At 46.6% G+C, this 12,703-nt stretch overlaps 1 protein-coding gene across 4 annotated transcripts in view; it reads left to right on the top strand.

Annotated features, from left to right (window-relative positions):
• The window catches only part of YEATS2 (YEATS domain containing 2), a 1,971,885-nt gene that overhangs the window by 1,473,759 nt on the left and 485,423 nt on the right, over positions 1-12,703 (top strand). The window lies entirely within an intron of this gene.

The following is a 12,703-nucleotide window of genomic DNA, read 5'->3' as shown; positions in this document are numbered from 1 at the left end:
CCCGCGCCACAGAAGTTGACTCTCACAGCATGGTTGCTGAGCAGGTAACGCTAAGGCACCTCAGCCTCTCCCATGCTAATCTGAAGATCATACAGGGCGCAAGGAGCAAGGCTGCCAGGGCCTAGTATAAAAGTAAATGGACCAGGTTCTGCCACTGGGCGGACTCCAAGAAAATGGACCCCCTGGCATGTACTTTCGACAATGTGCTCTCCTTTTCGCCGCACCTCGCCCACTCAGGCGTGCAGGTAGACACTTGCTGCACTTACCTCGCAGCCATCAGGGCTTACATGAACTAGGAGGAGGCTGTCTTCTCCTCCTCCAATCCAATTGTCAAGAAACATTTGACAGGACTCGCAAGGCTCTACCCGCCCATCAAGAAGCCACACCCTGTGTGGGATCTGAATATAGTCTTGGGTGCCCTGGTGCACAAACCGCTCGAGCCAATGGCATCTGCAGACATCAGGCTAGTCACCATTAAGACGGCCTTACTAGTCGGCCTCACCTCGGCTCGCAGAGTCAGCTAAATCCAGGCACTGGTCGCCTAAGGACCGTATACTAACTTTCACAGGGACAAAGTAGTCCTACGGACACACCCAGCATTCCTGCCGAAGGTGCCGTCTGCTTTCCATTTGAACGAGGAAATAGTGCTTCCTACGTTTTTTGCTGGTCCTAAGGACGAGGCACAGAGGGTTCTGCACTGCCTGGATGTCAGGTATATCCTGAAATTCTATCTTGACAGGACCAAGGGCTTCTGAACGTCAGATACCCTATTTGTCACTTTTGGAGGTGCAACACCAGGCTATCGGGCCTCCAGGGTCTCCATATCCCGTTGGATGGTCTCGGCCATCAAAGAAGCATATGAGGGGCAGCACAAGCCTCTTCGGCAAACATGCACGCCAACGCAGTCAGGGCCAAAGCAACGGCCATCGCATTCCAGCGCCATGTCCCTTGGCAAGTCATAAGCTGGGCGGCCACCTGGGCCACTCTCTTGGCTTTCTGCAAGCACTACTGTTTGGATGCCGGCTCTAGATCTGATGCGGCTTTAGGGCAGGCGGTTCTCGGAACCTTTTTGCTTAGGGAGGTTCTCCACATTCAGTTGTAATCACCCATGCAGTATGAGGAAAGGGGACGGGATGTAAGAGTAATTATAAGTTACTCACCGTAATGACTAACGTATAGTCCCCTTTCCTCCATACATCCCACCATCCTCCCGCCTAATAATACTGGTGTCATTAGGCAATGTTATTCTATTGTCGACGCGTCTATGGGGACTGAGGTGTGGCGCCAGAGGGCGGAGTCAAAGCAGCGCACGCTCCAGGGCTGCACCCCTGCACGCCTCTAAATTTAAAGGCTAAGAAGGTTTTTTCTGGTGAAAAAGGTTCCGTCTCCTGTCCCTTGGAAGGGACGCCCATGCAGTATGGAGGAAAGGGGACTTCTATGGTGAGCAACTTATAATATCCTACCGAACATTTATTTTGTGGAATCAGCACACCCCACCTTATGTGGAGTGCTGAGGGGACACATTGTATCCCTTTTTTCCACATCTCTAATTTTCTAGTTAAATTGACAAGGTCTTCTGAGTGGCTGGTGCGAGTGGACATTTTCTTCTGATTTTGCATGATTTTTACACACAGGCTGCTGTCGCAGCTGCGGTAAAATAACACATGGGTCACCATTGACTGAAAATGCTGCCTGTCTTTTTTTGACAACTCTTGATGACTTATCCTTTCTCAAGTCTTCTTCTGACGTCCTGGGTGGGGAGGTTCCCCCACTTCTTTGTCTTTGCCGGGCTTCCATTGAGAAGCCTGCCCAAGAGCGCCATCGTGTCAGGGAGGAAAGGAAGCTGGGAGTACATCGAAACTCCACAGGTCTTTGCCTCCATTATATCTGCTTGAATTGTGAGGGCATTATGAAGCAAGACACAGACAACATTTTCGAAGTTCAAACAGAAATGATTTATTAACTCAAATGTCAGGATGGTAGAATACCGAACTACAATGTAGCAACTGGTATTCGTTTCAGTCTTTCAAAGCTCAACACAAATCTAGGTCAACCTGACCCTCCTCCTGGATGGAATCACCAGTTCACTTACAGTGCTTTTCCTTGGTTTGTTTCACAATTTCTCTGGCTTTAACAATTTAGGGCTCACTGGTCTAGGCGCTGTTGTCTGACCACACGGTCTACCCATCACAGGTCGCGCAACCAGGAACCCTAGGCTGCTCAGCCCATACAGGTTCTACTGAACCTTCCCCTGTGTATAGATTCACATTCACTTACCTTCTCTTTGTTAGCCTCTTGGCTCTATGTGCAGTTTCACACACTCTGGCTGTTCCTGATTTGCCTCTCGGCTTTGACATAACTTGTTACACACATCTAGCCAGTCTTTGTCCTTGCTGCACTGTATCCATTCATAAAGTTCTCTTTGTGGTGGTCTTGTTCATGCCCACCTTTCTGCTGCACTCTTTCAAACTTTTTTTAATTCATTTTTTAAAACCTCTTTTTTATTAACATTTTTATAACGTGAGCATTGGCATAGTGCAGATCTTTATCACTCATCTTACACTGCATTTACATTTGTAGAGTCCTTCTTTTGTTCTTTTCCTTCTCCCCTCTGCCTCCCCCCCGTGGTGCTCCCCGCTTCCAATTCCCAGATGAAAGGTTTACACATAATTAAAAGAGATTGTCACCCCAGAACTCCCCCCCCCTTTAGGAGTCAGGGTTCCTGACCTTGATGAGGTCGCAGTTGCCCAAGTCTCTGTCTCATTCCTTTCACTTCCACTCTGCCTTCTAGGCAACCGCCGTCCGTCTCCTCCTCCTCCTCCTCCTCCTCCTCCTCCTCCTCCTCCTCCTCCTCCTCCTCCCTACTAGTACTACCCTTGACCGACCTCATCCCTTACTCACCCCCACGGGCGTTTGCACTCTTTCACACTTAACACTCTTTTCCGTAGGTTGCTTTCAAATTGTGCACTTTGCCATTTGGCTTTCATTAGCTCTTAGATTTGTCCATAAAGTTTTATCAGTTCAGTGTTCTACATGATTCATTTTGGCTTGGTTGCAACTGTTCATTCAGTTCTGTATTCAAGATGCACACTTTAGCGTTGTTTCAAGTTTTCATTAAGTTTGGTATTAGATATGCAAGTTTTCATTCATGCAGTACTTTGTTACTAATGCGCAGCCTTCTAGGAGAGCCTGGCATTGAGTGACCTTCCCCGACACCCAACGGTCCTCTGTGTTCCTTTCCGGTGGCTCCTGCTGCTTTCTTTCTGCTTCTCAGCCCCGCTCGCACTCTGGGTGCCCAGCACACATTCGGCAGCTACAATTCCTCAGCAAGGACGCGGACAGCGTCTTTCCTTCCTGCTCATTCGTAGCTGCGGCTGCGCTCTCTCTCCATGGAGGCTTCCACACCAGTGGCAGCCTAATGTCCCAGCTCGCCTTTGGCCCAAAGGTCCTGTGGGATGTCGGCCAGCGTCCTGGCTTTTTCTCAGGTCCCACCACGGCTGCCCTTCACGAGAAGGGTCCCCTGCTGGTCTCTCCCACAGAGGCCTCACTGTTGCTCCGTCTGCAGCTCTTTGGCTCTCCCATTATACACCTGCAACCAAATGATAGGTTGCAGGTGTGGATTCTCAATTGGGCTTGCCTGACTATAGTTAAAGGGACATGCCTGACCTTTGAAGCACTCTACAGGCATCTTTGTCCCAGTTCTAGAGTGGTGATATGAGGTTTAAGTGTTCATCACTCCTAGTCGCCTCTTCCTCGTCCCAGTATGTCGGAGGTAAAATGTAGGGAAAGGAGGGGAGAGGTTTTACAATAGCCTGTAAAGGCTGGGAGGGAGGGTTAGTTTCATCTTCAATAGGGAATTGGGGATACAATGTCTCACCAGTGGGTACTCCACTCCCAATCCCCAATGACCCTCCACCCAGGTCATCCTCTTTCGCTTCTCCAACCCCAGGTTCAGGATCCAAAAGCAATGGTCTTTCTGGCTGCCTGAGGAGAGGACCCAAGGAGAATAGATGTGAGGACGCCCTCTGGTTTATCACAGAATCCGGTTCGGACTGGGAGGGTGGCAGTCCTGAAATGTGGCATAACTGCTGACTGGCTGAGTTCCTGAATAAAGGCAAGGATCCTAGAGCAGAACAGGAGAGTTGACCCATGGAACAAAGAATCCAAGCAGGAAGAAGGATGCCCGCAGTCACCTTCAGCGACCACAAGTGACTGCTGAGTGACCACTGCTGCTCCAACCTCCTTCTGAGTGACAGGGAAGATCCAGACCGAACGACTTCCTACCATGGCCTGATGGGCGTAACCAGTCTTGAGACAACCTGCATTTTGAACCATCCCTCGAAGAGCTGTGACCACCCCTGGGCTGTAAATCCATAATACCCTGGTACCTGGACCAATTTGCTGTGCATCGTCTCCTGAAGCGCGGTTTCGGCTATAACTTTGTGGGTATCCTGCTGGGCCTACAGTGACTCTTTCCCGCTCTGAGAAATCGCCTCTTCCAAGTCAGGGACCGAGAAAAAGAGAGAAGCGTGCCGTATAACAACCTTCGCTGAACCGAAGCCTGTGTTGAGACTCAACGAGCCATTATCGTGAAGATCGTCTGCTGGGCATGCCATCGCAAGAAGCTGACTGTCTGCTCCTACCAAAAGTTCCTCCTTCCGCCTCCAGGCCAAGAATCCGAAAAGGAGCTGCTGTCGCCTTACCTTGGGACCCGCCGGTGACAGTTTTCTTTCTTCATGAAAAGGTACTGTCCCGCTTCTAGGTACTTACCTGGCTTCTTTCTGTGTTGAAATGGAATCCTCCTGAGCTTTCTGAAACACATTCGGGTGGACAAACCGACTGCGTTCTTCAAGGCCTAAGGATACTGGTCCTTTGTTCTACAATCCTCCAGGGGGTCTATCTGACCACCCTGAAACCCCTTTTAACTAAACATTTTACCTACCTGCAATATAGAAGAAACCTGCTAATTTGACAACTTTAACAGTGTCTGCTTTCCTTTGTTCCGCTGCCCAAATGCCCTGGTCACCCAGTGTCTCAACTGACTTTGAGACTCTCATCCCCAGATAGGGCTGGACTTTATAGTGAACAGACTGCCTAAAAGTTACTTACCAACATTCTTGTTGCATTACCTGAATGTTGGTTAAATAATTGATTTGCTACTCTGACTACTTACCTGTATTCATCTAAAGTTTACTATTGCCTTGAGCAATGCTTAAATGCCTTACTGTTTAAATGCGAATACGTTTACTTACCTGTGATTCTAATATTTTGTTAGTTGCCTTAGTATTCATAATAACCATATTTTTATAAAACTACTTTGTATGAATGTATTCTGGACTATGGGTGGGCTTTGGGGTCTTTGTAGTTGCCTACAGCCCTTCTCCCTCCTAGAATAAGCCTGGCTGCTCGTCCATTGCTACCAAACCTTTTGGGTAGTTCAGGCCAAACCTAAGAATTGCACCCTGTACACCTAAGAGTGAGTCTCCTTAAGTCCTACCATAGGTGAACTTTACTCCCTAATGTTAGGCAGAAACCTGTGCAGTTCCCTTAGGGACCACTGCAACAAGTTTACGACTACAGGTGTTGGCAGTAAACCCAATTGGAAGCAGTCTGCACCACCCAGATTTGCCTGGTAGCTGTGGCTGAGCAGTCAGACTTCTCTCAAGAAGAGTTAGACAGTATATAGAGTATACACAATAGGGAAGAAAATACAGTAGCACAAGCAAACACTGACCAGAGCTTTGGTATAAAAGTATATAATTATTTATTTTAAAACACTTATAAGAATACACTGGCACTAATATGTCAAGCAAGTTCAAACACAGTCACTATAAGTATATACACCTCCCTGATTAATTATTCGACAAGTCTTAGAGAAAACACACCACTTATTATCAAAACAGAGGTGAGCGCTTAACTAAGATGGCACTCCAATAATTTGTTTAAAAAGGGAGAGAAAAGTCAGAATAGGGCAAACACACAGTACAAACACTTTTAAGATACCACAGCAAGTCAAGAAAGGCAGGGTCTACTGTAGAGCAAAAAGTTCATAGGCCAGGCCCACTCTTGGAGCGAGCAAGGCAGAATGTGCCCAAGATCACACAGTGGAAATGCACTCAGTCTTTGCAGAAAAGTCAAAAGAGGTTGGATCAAGTTAGAAAGGTAATGTTACAGTTCCGAGGTCACCACAGGATAGAGAGCCAAGGATTTACGGGACACCTTGGACAGTCTGTTGAAAGGGAGACCAGGCCGGACACAGTACCTGAAATGGTGAGAAAGCTCCAGCGGGGGCAGTTGTTGCTGGCAGCGGGTGCAAGGCGGGGCTTCGTCCAGAGGAAGAGAGGATCTCGACGTGGAGGAAAGCTGGAGGTCGTTGCACTTCCAGGGAAGAAACCAGCTGCAGAGTTTCCCGGTTAAAAGGTACAACCCTTTTATTTGCGGTAGTGGTGAAGCGTGGCTATCCGGCTGCCGGGATGCTTGGCACGAGCGATTCGACCACGAGACGATCCAGGAAGGCGAAAAAGGTGAACTGGTTGGTTCCACCAGCTCAAAGGGAAGAAGGGTCTCCTGGAAGAAGATCTCCTCTGTCGTCGGGGAAGTTGTGAGTTCATACAGCAGGGCTCCACTGGTGGTGTCGTCGTAGATGGCTCAGCTTCTCCCCTCTTCGGATTCTTTAGGTCCTGTGGCGACTTCTGAAGTTCCAGTCCCCAAAGCCCTGCTTTTATGCAGAAAACCCCCATTCATCAGTCCTAGCTGTCACTCAAACATGCTAAGTGGTGAGCCAGGCGGCTCACCACTGGGCCAATCACACAAGAGTGCGACTGGAGTTGCCAAGGCAACTCAGTCCAGGGTGCCTATTCCCCCTCCCACACATCCTGTAGACCCAGAAAGAGTGGCACCACTTTTGGAGGCTTCTGTGCAGAAGCCCGCCAAAAGTGGAAGAAAGGGCTCGACTTGGGTTGGACATACAGAGGTGAACACAAACGCCATTTTAAAACCGAGTCCTGGCAAAAAGACCCAACCGGGGAATAAATATTAAATAAATAACCCAGCGCTATCTTTAACATTGCACCAAAAAGTGGTGCGTTTAAAATGAATGGGAAAATCCCGTAGGAAATATTCTGAAGGAATATTTTGCGTGGTAACCACTGCCACCAGCCAGAAACTCGACAAGGGGGGACTGCACAAGGCCCCCTTGGAAAACAGACCCAGGGGCAATCGAATGAACCCTACCAGTACTTCCACAATATGATGGTTTGTACTAGTTCTGTTCACAATTTAAGACTAGTAAAGTCAATGGTGACTTTACATGCCCTGGGAGACGGTAGTCAGTCCCAGGGTATGGAGTCTATGTTTGGGGGTCACTATGACACCCCTGTGTTACTGCACTGAGGGTGCTGTGTAACACACATACCAAAAACACATGAAGCCCTATGGAGTAAAAGACCCCATAGCCCATAAAACACATACAAAGTCAAATGGATATCTCAAATCATGTCTAAGAGTTGAAGAAAAAGAATCACACTCTTAGCAGGAGAAAAAAATAAACCCCAAAAATCCAGCAAAGCTGCTGGGGGACTCACTAGGTTTGGGAAATTAGCCTTAACAGAGAATTCTCCCTAACAACCGGCGAACATGAAACAGTCTTAATATAACACAAAGTGCATTGAGTTATAAAAAGGAGCCAAGCAGGAGGACCTGCACGGAGAAATAGACTTTTGGGTGCTTCTGTCGTATCCTGCTTTGGAGACTTTGTTACTTTCAGTGACAAATAACAGTTATATTATCATTGATGCCCTGGGTGAGCTCTCACTAGGAAAAAGTGGTCTGTGTACCAGTAGGGAAAAGCAAAATTGCCAGTTGATTCACCGACTCACAAGTTAGGACTTTCCGCCTTACAATTATTTTGGATTTATCTTGGGACTATCAACAAAGATTACAATTGTCTAACACTACATCCAAGAGGGTATCCATTCATGAAGATTAGGCACTGTATAAACCACCAGATAAATGTTGTACCATCGCCTTTTTTTGACAAGGCCAATAATTGGGCCTTGTCAAATGGGGGTCAGGAACCCCTCTCAGCCGGTGGTTGGAGGCCTGCCAGGTTTATTGCCAGAACCAATTTACCCCTATTGTGGACAGTGACAGCAGAGAAGGGCCATGTTCCTGCAGAGACCCGTTCACCACGGTGGAGCGGCTAGAGGGAGAGATATTCCAACTCACTCTGCAGAGACACATAGCGGCTGCTCAGAAACATAGCAAAGCCGCATGGACCTGAAAGAGGAAGGTACTTCGGACTTACCCAGAGGGACCCCAATAATATAACCCTGAAACTGAACGTTGAACTGCATATTTCATCGTCATCAGATTACCCAGTTGGCAAGCCTGTGCATAGAAAGTGTGTGGGGCTAAGACCTGCTGAAAAGCCTTTTTTGCATATACACACCCAGGGAGGGGTGTGCAGAAAGAGGAGTGTTTTGGGACAGTTGACCAACCCTCAGCAAGGCAGGGATATATAGGTAGGCAACAGGAAACGGGAAGAGTGGGTGAACCGGGTGAGGTTAGAGGAGCAGGTGGACAGTGACCAAGAGACCAACGGGAGGAAGCAACGGATTGTGGAAAAGAGTTTTGGAGCAGGTGAGGTCTTGGCTTAGGAGTTTTAGTGGTTCTATAGTGTGTGTGTTTGTGAGGCCTGCACATAAAAATAGCAGTTTAAGATATGAATGCGAGAAGACTGGTACTGAGTGAAAGTAGGGTGTCTCACTAGTAGAGTGGGAGGAGTGATGGTGTGGGAGGAGTAGTGTAGTATGGCGAGGAGGAGGAGCAGGAGGTGGTTGAGTTAACGCTATTAACAGAACAGTGTATTTTGTTTGAATGTACTCTACGCTGTGCAGCATCCCGTTCATTCAAACAAAATACTGTACTAAGATGGCCATCACAGAGATGGAAGGCAGGGCTCATTACAGAGCCCCTCTTCCATTTCTGTGTCAGCCTGGAGTGAGCGCGGCTGCTGCAGCAGGGGACGGTAGCTTCCTGCCGCTGCTGAAACAAAAGACAAGTGGGGCACGGAGGAAGTAAAAATAAAACTTGAGGGAGTGTAGGGGCAAGATGGCTGTGCGGGGCGTGAGACGCAGCCAGCAGGCTGTTCAGAACGTGGGCTGAGATTAGCAGTTTCTTGATTGGTTGGCTCCCCCGCCCTGGGTGCTAATGAACAGTAATGGTGGTAGTAATTTTCCTTTATTAAATGAATTTAACGTGGAAAATGGTAAAGGAACTGGAAGTCATTAGGGGGACTGCTTCTGGGAAACAGCGTCACTAAAAGTAAATGCTGACTGAGTCTGATTTCTGATGCCTCAGAACTGGATGCTGATTTTGGCCGCACAATTTACATGAACAGTGTGAGACAGGCATGGTATCAAGAGACGACACAGACAAGTGAAACGTAGTTTGAAACTTTTATTCTCAATGGTCAGGATGGTGTAACCCCTAACTTGTCCTAACTCTAAGATGGGAATGTTCCCTAACAGAAAGAAAACTAAGGGAAGTCTTGGTCTTTCAATCCAAAATCAAATACTGTGTGTGTCAAAACCTATGCTTGTCCTCACTTCTAAAGAATAATAGGGTGAATGGGATTTGGTCAACTCAATAGTGTTCCAAATACAGTTAATGTGACAGTGGAGCCTTTCTGATGCTCCCTTTCCCAAGTTTAAGGCACTCCGGGTTATAAAGCTCCACAAGTCTCTCAGGTTTCACTTGGCAAAGAAAAGTTCACTTGGTACAATGTTCACTTGGCAAAAAGTTCACTTGACAAAAGAAGTTTACTGTAGCTTTTCCTGGTACGTTCTTTAGGCTTCCCCAGGTCTCCTTTACATGAATCCAGAAGCCCTTTAGATCATGCAGCTTTCATTTGGGCTCCTGTGGTTGTGCCGCAGTTGTCAGACCACACTGTCCCGCCAGGTCTCTGTGGCCAACCTGGATCAATCTCCCACCTGGTGGCCACCCCAATGCTTTTCCAGCACACTTTTTTGGCAACACTTTTCTATCAGTTTTGGGTATTTTGCTCCCACTTAATTTCTCACACAGCTCCCCCTTTTTAGGATCTCTATGTTGCTCACTTTTCATGTCCGCGCACAGCTCCCCTCTTTGTAGACACTTCCTTTCTTTACACAGTTATTCGAGATTGTGGAATCATACATGCGACCACTCTGCCACCATGTATCCTTGTAATTCCATTAGTCAATTTCATCTGACGCGTCTTCAGTCTCATGCGTTCAGGCTGCAACGTTGTATCTTGCTCGCTTACTTCAATACACACCGGGCTCTCACTGCGCTTCATTCACCGGTGGTGTTTTCTTTGATCTTGTGTTAACTTCTTTTTTTTTAATGAGTTCAGCGGCCCTCATCACGGGGTTGCCGGAAAACCCGCTGAAAACCCTTTACTCCCCATTTCCATGGAGTCCAATAGGACTCCTTGGAAATGGGGACACAGAAGCACCAGCATCTTTGCTAACGGTGCCGGTGCTTCCATGCCAACCATGCCGGTAGGGGCCTGAGAACCTGGCAGGTCAGGCCTTCCCGGGGATCCGTGGCCCCTACCGGCATCGTTGTAGTATGGGGGTCTGGAAAGGGTGCTAGTATGTTGTCACTGGCACCCTTATTTCCGGCCCGCCATACTCGGTATGAGGCCCCGGGTCTCCCCACATCCCCCTCAGGCACTCCTGGGTTCCTGTTTTGGTCCATGGTAACAAGCATTTCATTTTACCAATGTAACAAGGGATCAGTACGCCTCTTGGCTCCGTTCTTTGGATTTCTCTTCTTTGCTGAAAACAAGCGTTGTTAGCCACGCTTCTCCTGGATGCTTCCTCACTCGCAGTGAGCGTCTCAACATCCTTGTATCTTCCAGCTTGTCCTGGGCAGCCACGGGTCCTCCTCGGCTCTTCCCAACTCGCCCTCTTTGGTGATTGCTAGTGTTCCTTTTATACTCTCCTGAAGACTTGATAGGCAGCAGGTGGGCATGGTTGATTTCAATTGCCTGCCTGGCCTTGTTAGTTAGACATGGTCTCTGAAGAGATACTTGAGGGGAGAAGATTGTGTCTTAATGCATTCTATGGAGGCTGAGGGGGAGGAGGGGGTTTGGGTAGGTCACTGTCAAGGAAGGGAGGATAGCATGTCTCTGGTCTAGGGGTGTTCTTAGGATAGGACACTAGTATTGGTTCTTTCACTCTGGTACCCTCAGTAAATGAGGTTAATGCGGAAGGAAAAGATTGGTTCTCAAAGTTTTTTATGATATTAGAGGAAGGGAGGCTAAGTCAGAGTTATAGTTAGAAAAAGGGGTTTTACATTCTCTTGCTTTCCTCCGAGTGTGAGTGTTCAACAGAAGATCTTGGGGTAGGGTAGGACATGCATGATGATATCCTATAACAGTAGAGGTGAGGTAGGATAGATTGGATTAGGAAAAGGCGGATGCCAGATCTCATCTTCCGGCATCCCACTTCTGTTCTTGAAAGACCCTCCATCCCAGTAGAACCCCTTGGCAGCCTCAGTACCGGGGTCAGAATCTGACAATCTTACCCTTCTCTTGGTTACCTGGAGGTGTGTGGGGGGGGAATTAAGAGGGTTAAATGTGAGAACGCCCTCAGATTACTCGCAACAGGCAGTGCATTATTGTGTGAGATCCTTAAATTTACTTTTTACTACTTAAAGAAATAACTTGAGAAGAATATTAGTTTATCTGCACAAATTGAATATTGAAACACAAAGATACAGAATAAATTTTTAAATAAGGTAGGATATCGGACCAGCATTATTGTTCTATGGCATAAAATAGCTGAAAAATTGTGGGGTTTTATAGAAGTTATCTCTTCAGTTTATTTCTGGTAGGATTTCAATCATCTGGTGTAACTGCATGTGAATTTGGCTTTGGAAAGATGATTTCACAGCACAGAAAATCAGATACCACCCTAATAAAACTGTTGTCAATTTGATTGAATATATCTGGCGATTGGGTACAGATTCCGGTTCTTTTAAAAAAATAAGTTAGTTATATTTTGTGATATAGCGATTAAATATGAGGGTGAGTCTAATTTGGATAATGTTTAATAACCTTTTATATACTGTTGTGATTTCTGGTATCCATACTTCGGTTCATCCTGATGTGGAAGTCGTTTTCTTCTGATCTGTTAAAGTTTATCCATTCATTTGTTAAACACAGGATAGTAACTTTTCTTATGAACTTTCCTAGACATAGGGCTAGAAGAGAGTATTTCTGGAAGTAAGATTGGTAGTTTTGTAGTTAGGACTATAGACATTTCCTTTCTGCTGAATATGGGTCCACAGGAGTCCCAAAACGCATGCAGTACAACAGAAGTTTTAATGTTGTCTGAAATTTATTATTCTGACCCGATTCAACCTCAGATATTACTGTACAATATTTAAACTATTCATTAGTTATTTATTAATATATTTTCAGATTTTTATATTCTGCAGATTATGTACTATCATTGAAATATTGTTTGCGAAATGAATGATTTTTCTTACTTTCTGCTGCCTTTTTGTTTTGGCTAAATAGCAGCAATGATCAATAGATAAGAGATGAATATTAACTTTCAGAGGAGGTGAAGTTGTAGAGTTTTACAATTTGTCTTTGCATAAGTATGTTTATGTCAGTTATAAAGCCTAATGATTTAGGATTTGGTAGAAG

This window comes from Ambystoma mexicanum, chromosome 10, assembly GCF_040938575.1.
Source record: "Ambystoma mexicanum isolate Mex_15411 chromosome 10, UKY_AmexF1_1, whole genome shotgun sequence".
Classification (NCBI taxonomy): Eukaryota; Metazoa; Chordata; class Amphibia; order Caudata; family Ambystomatidae; genus Ambystoma; species Ambystoma mexicanum.
The sequence above is the reverse complement of the archived record's forward strand: the minus strand, read 5'-3'. Positions and strand labels throughout refer to the sequence as shown.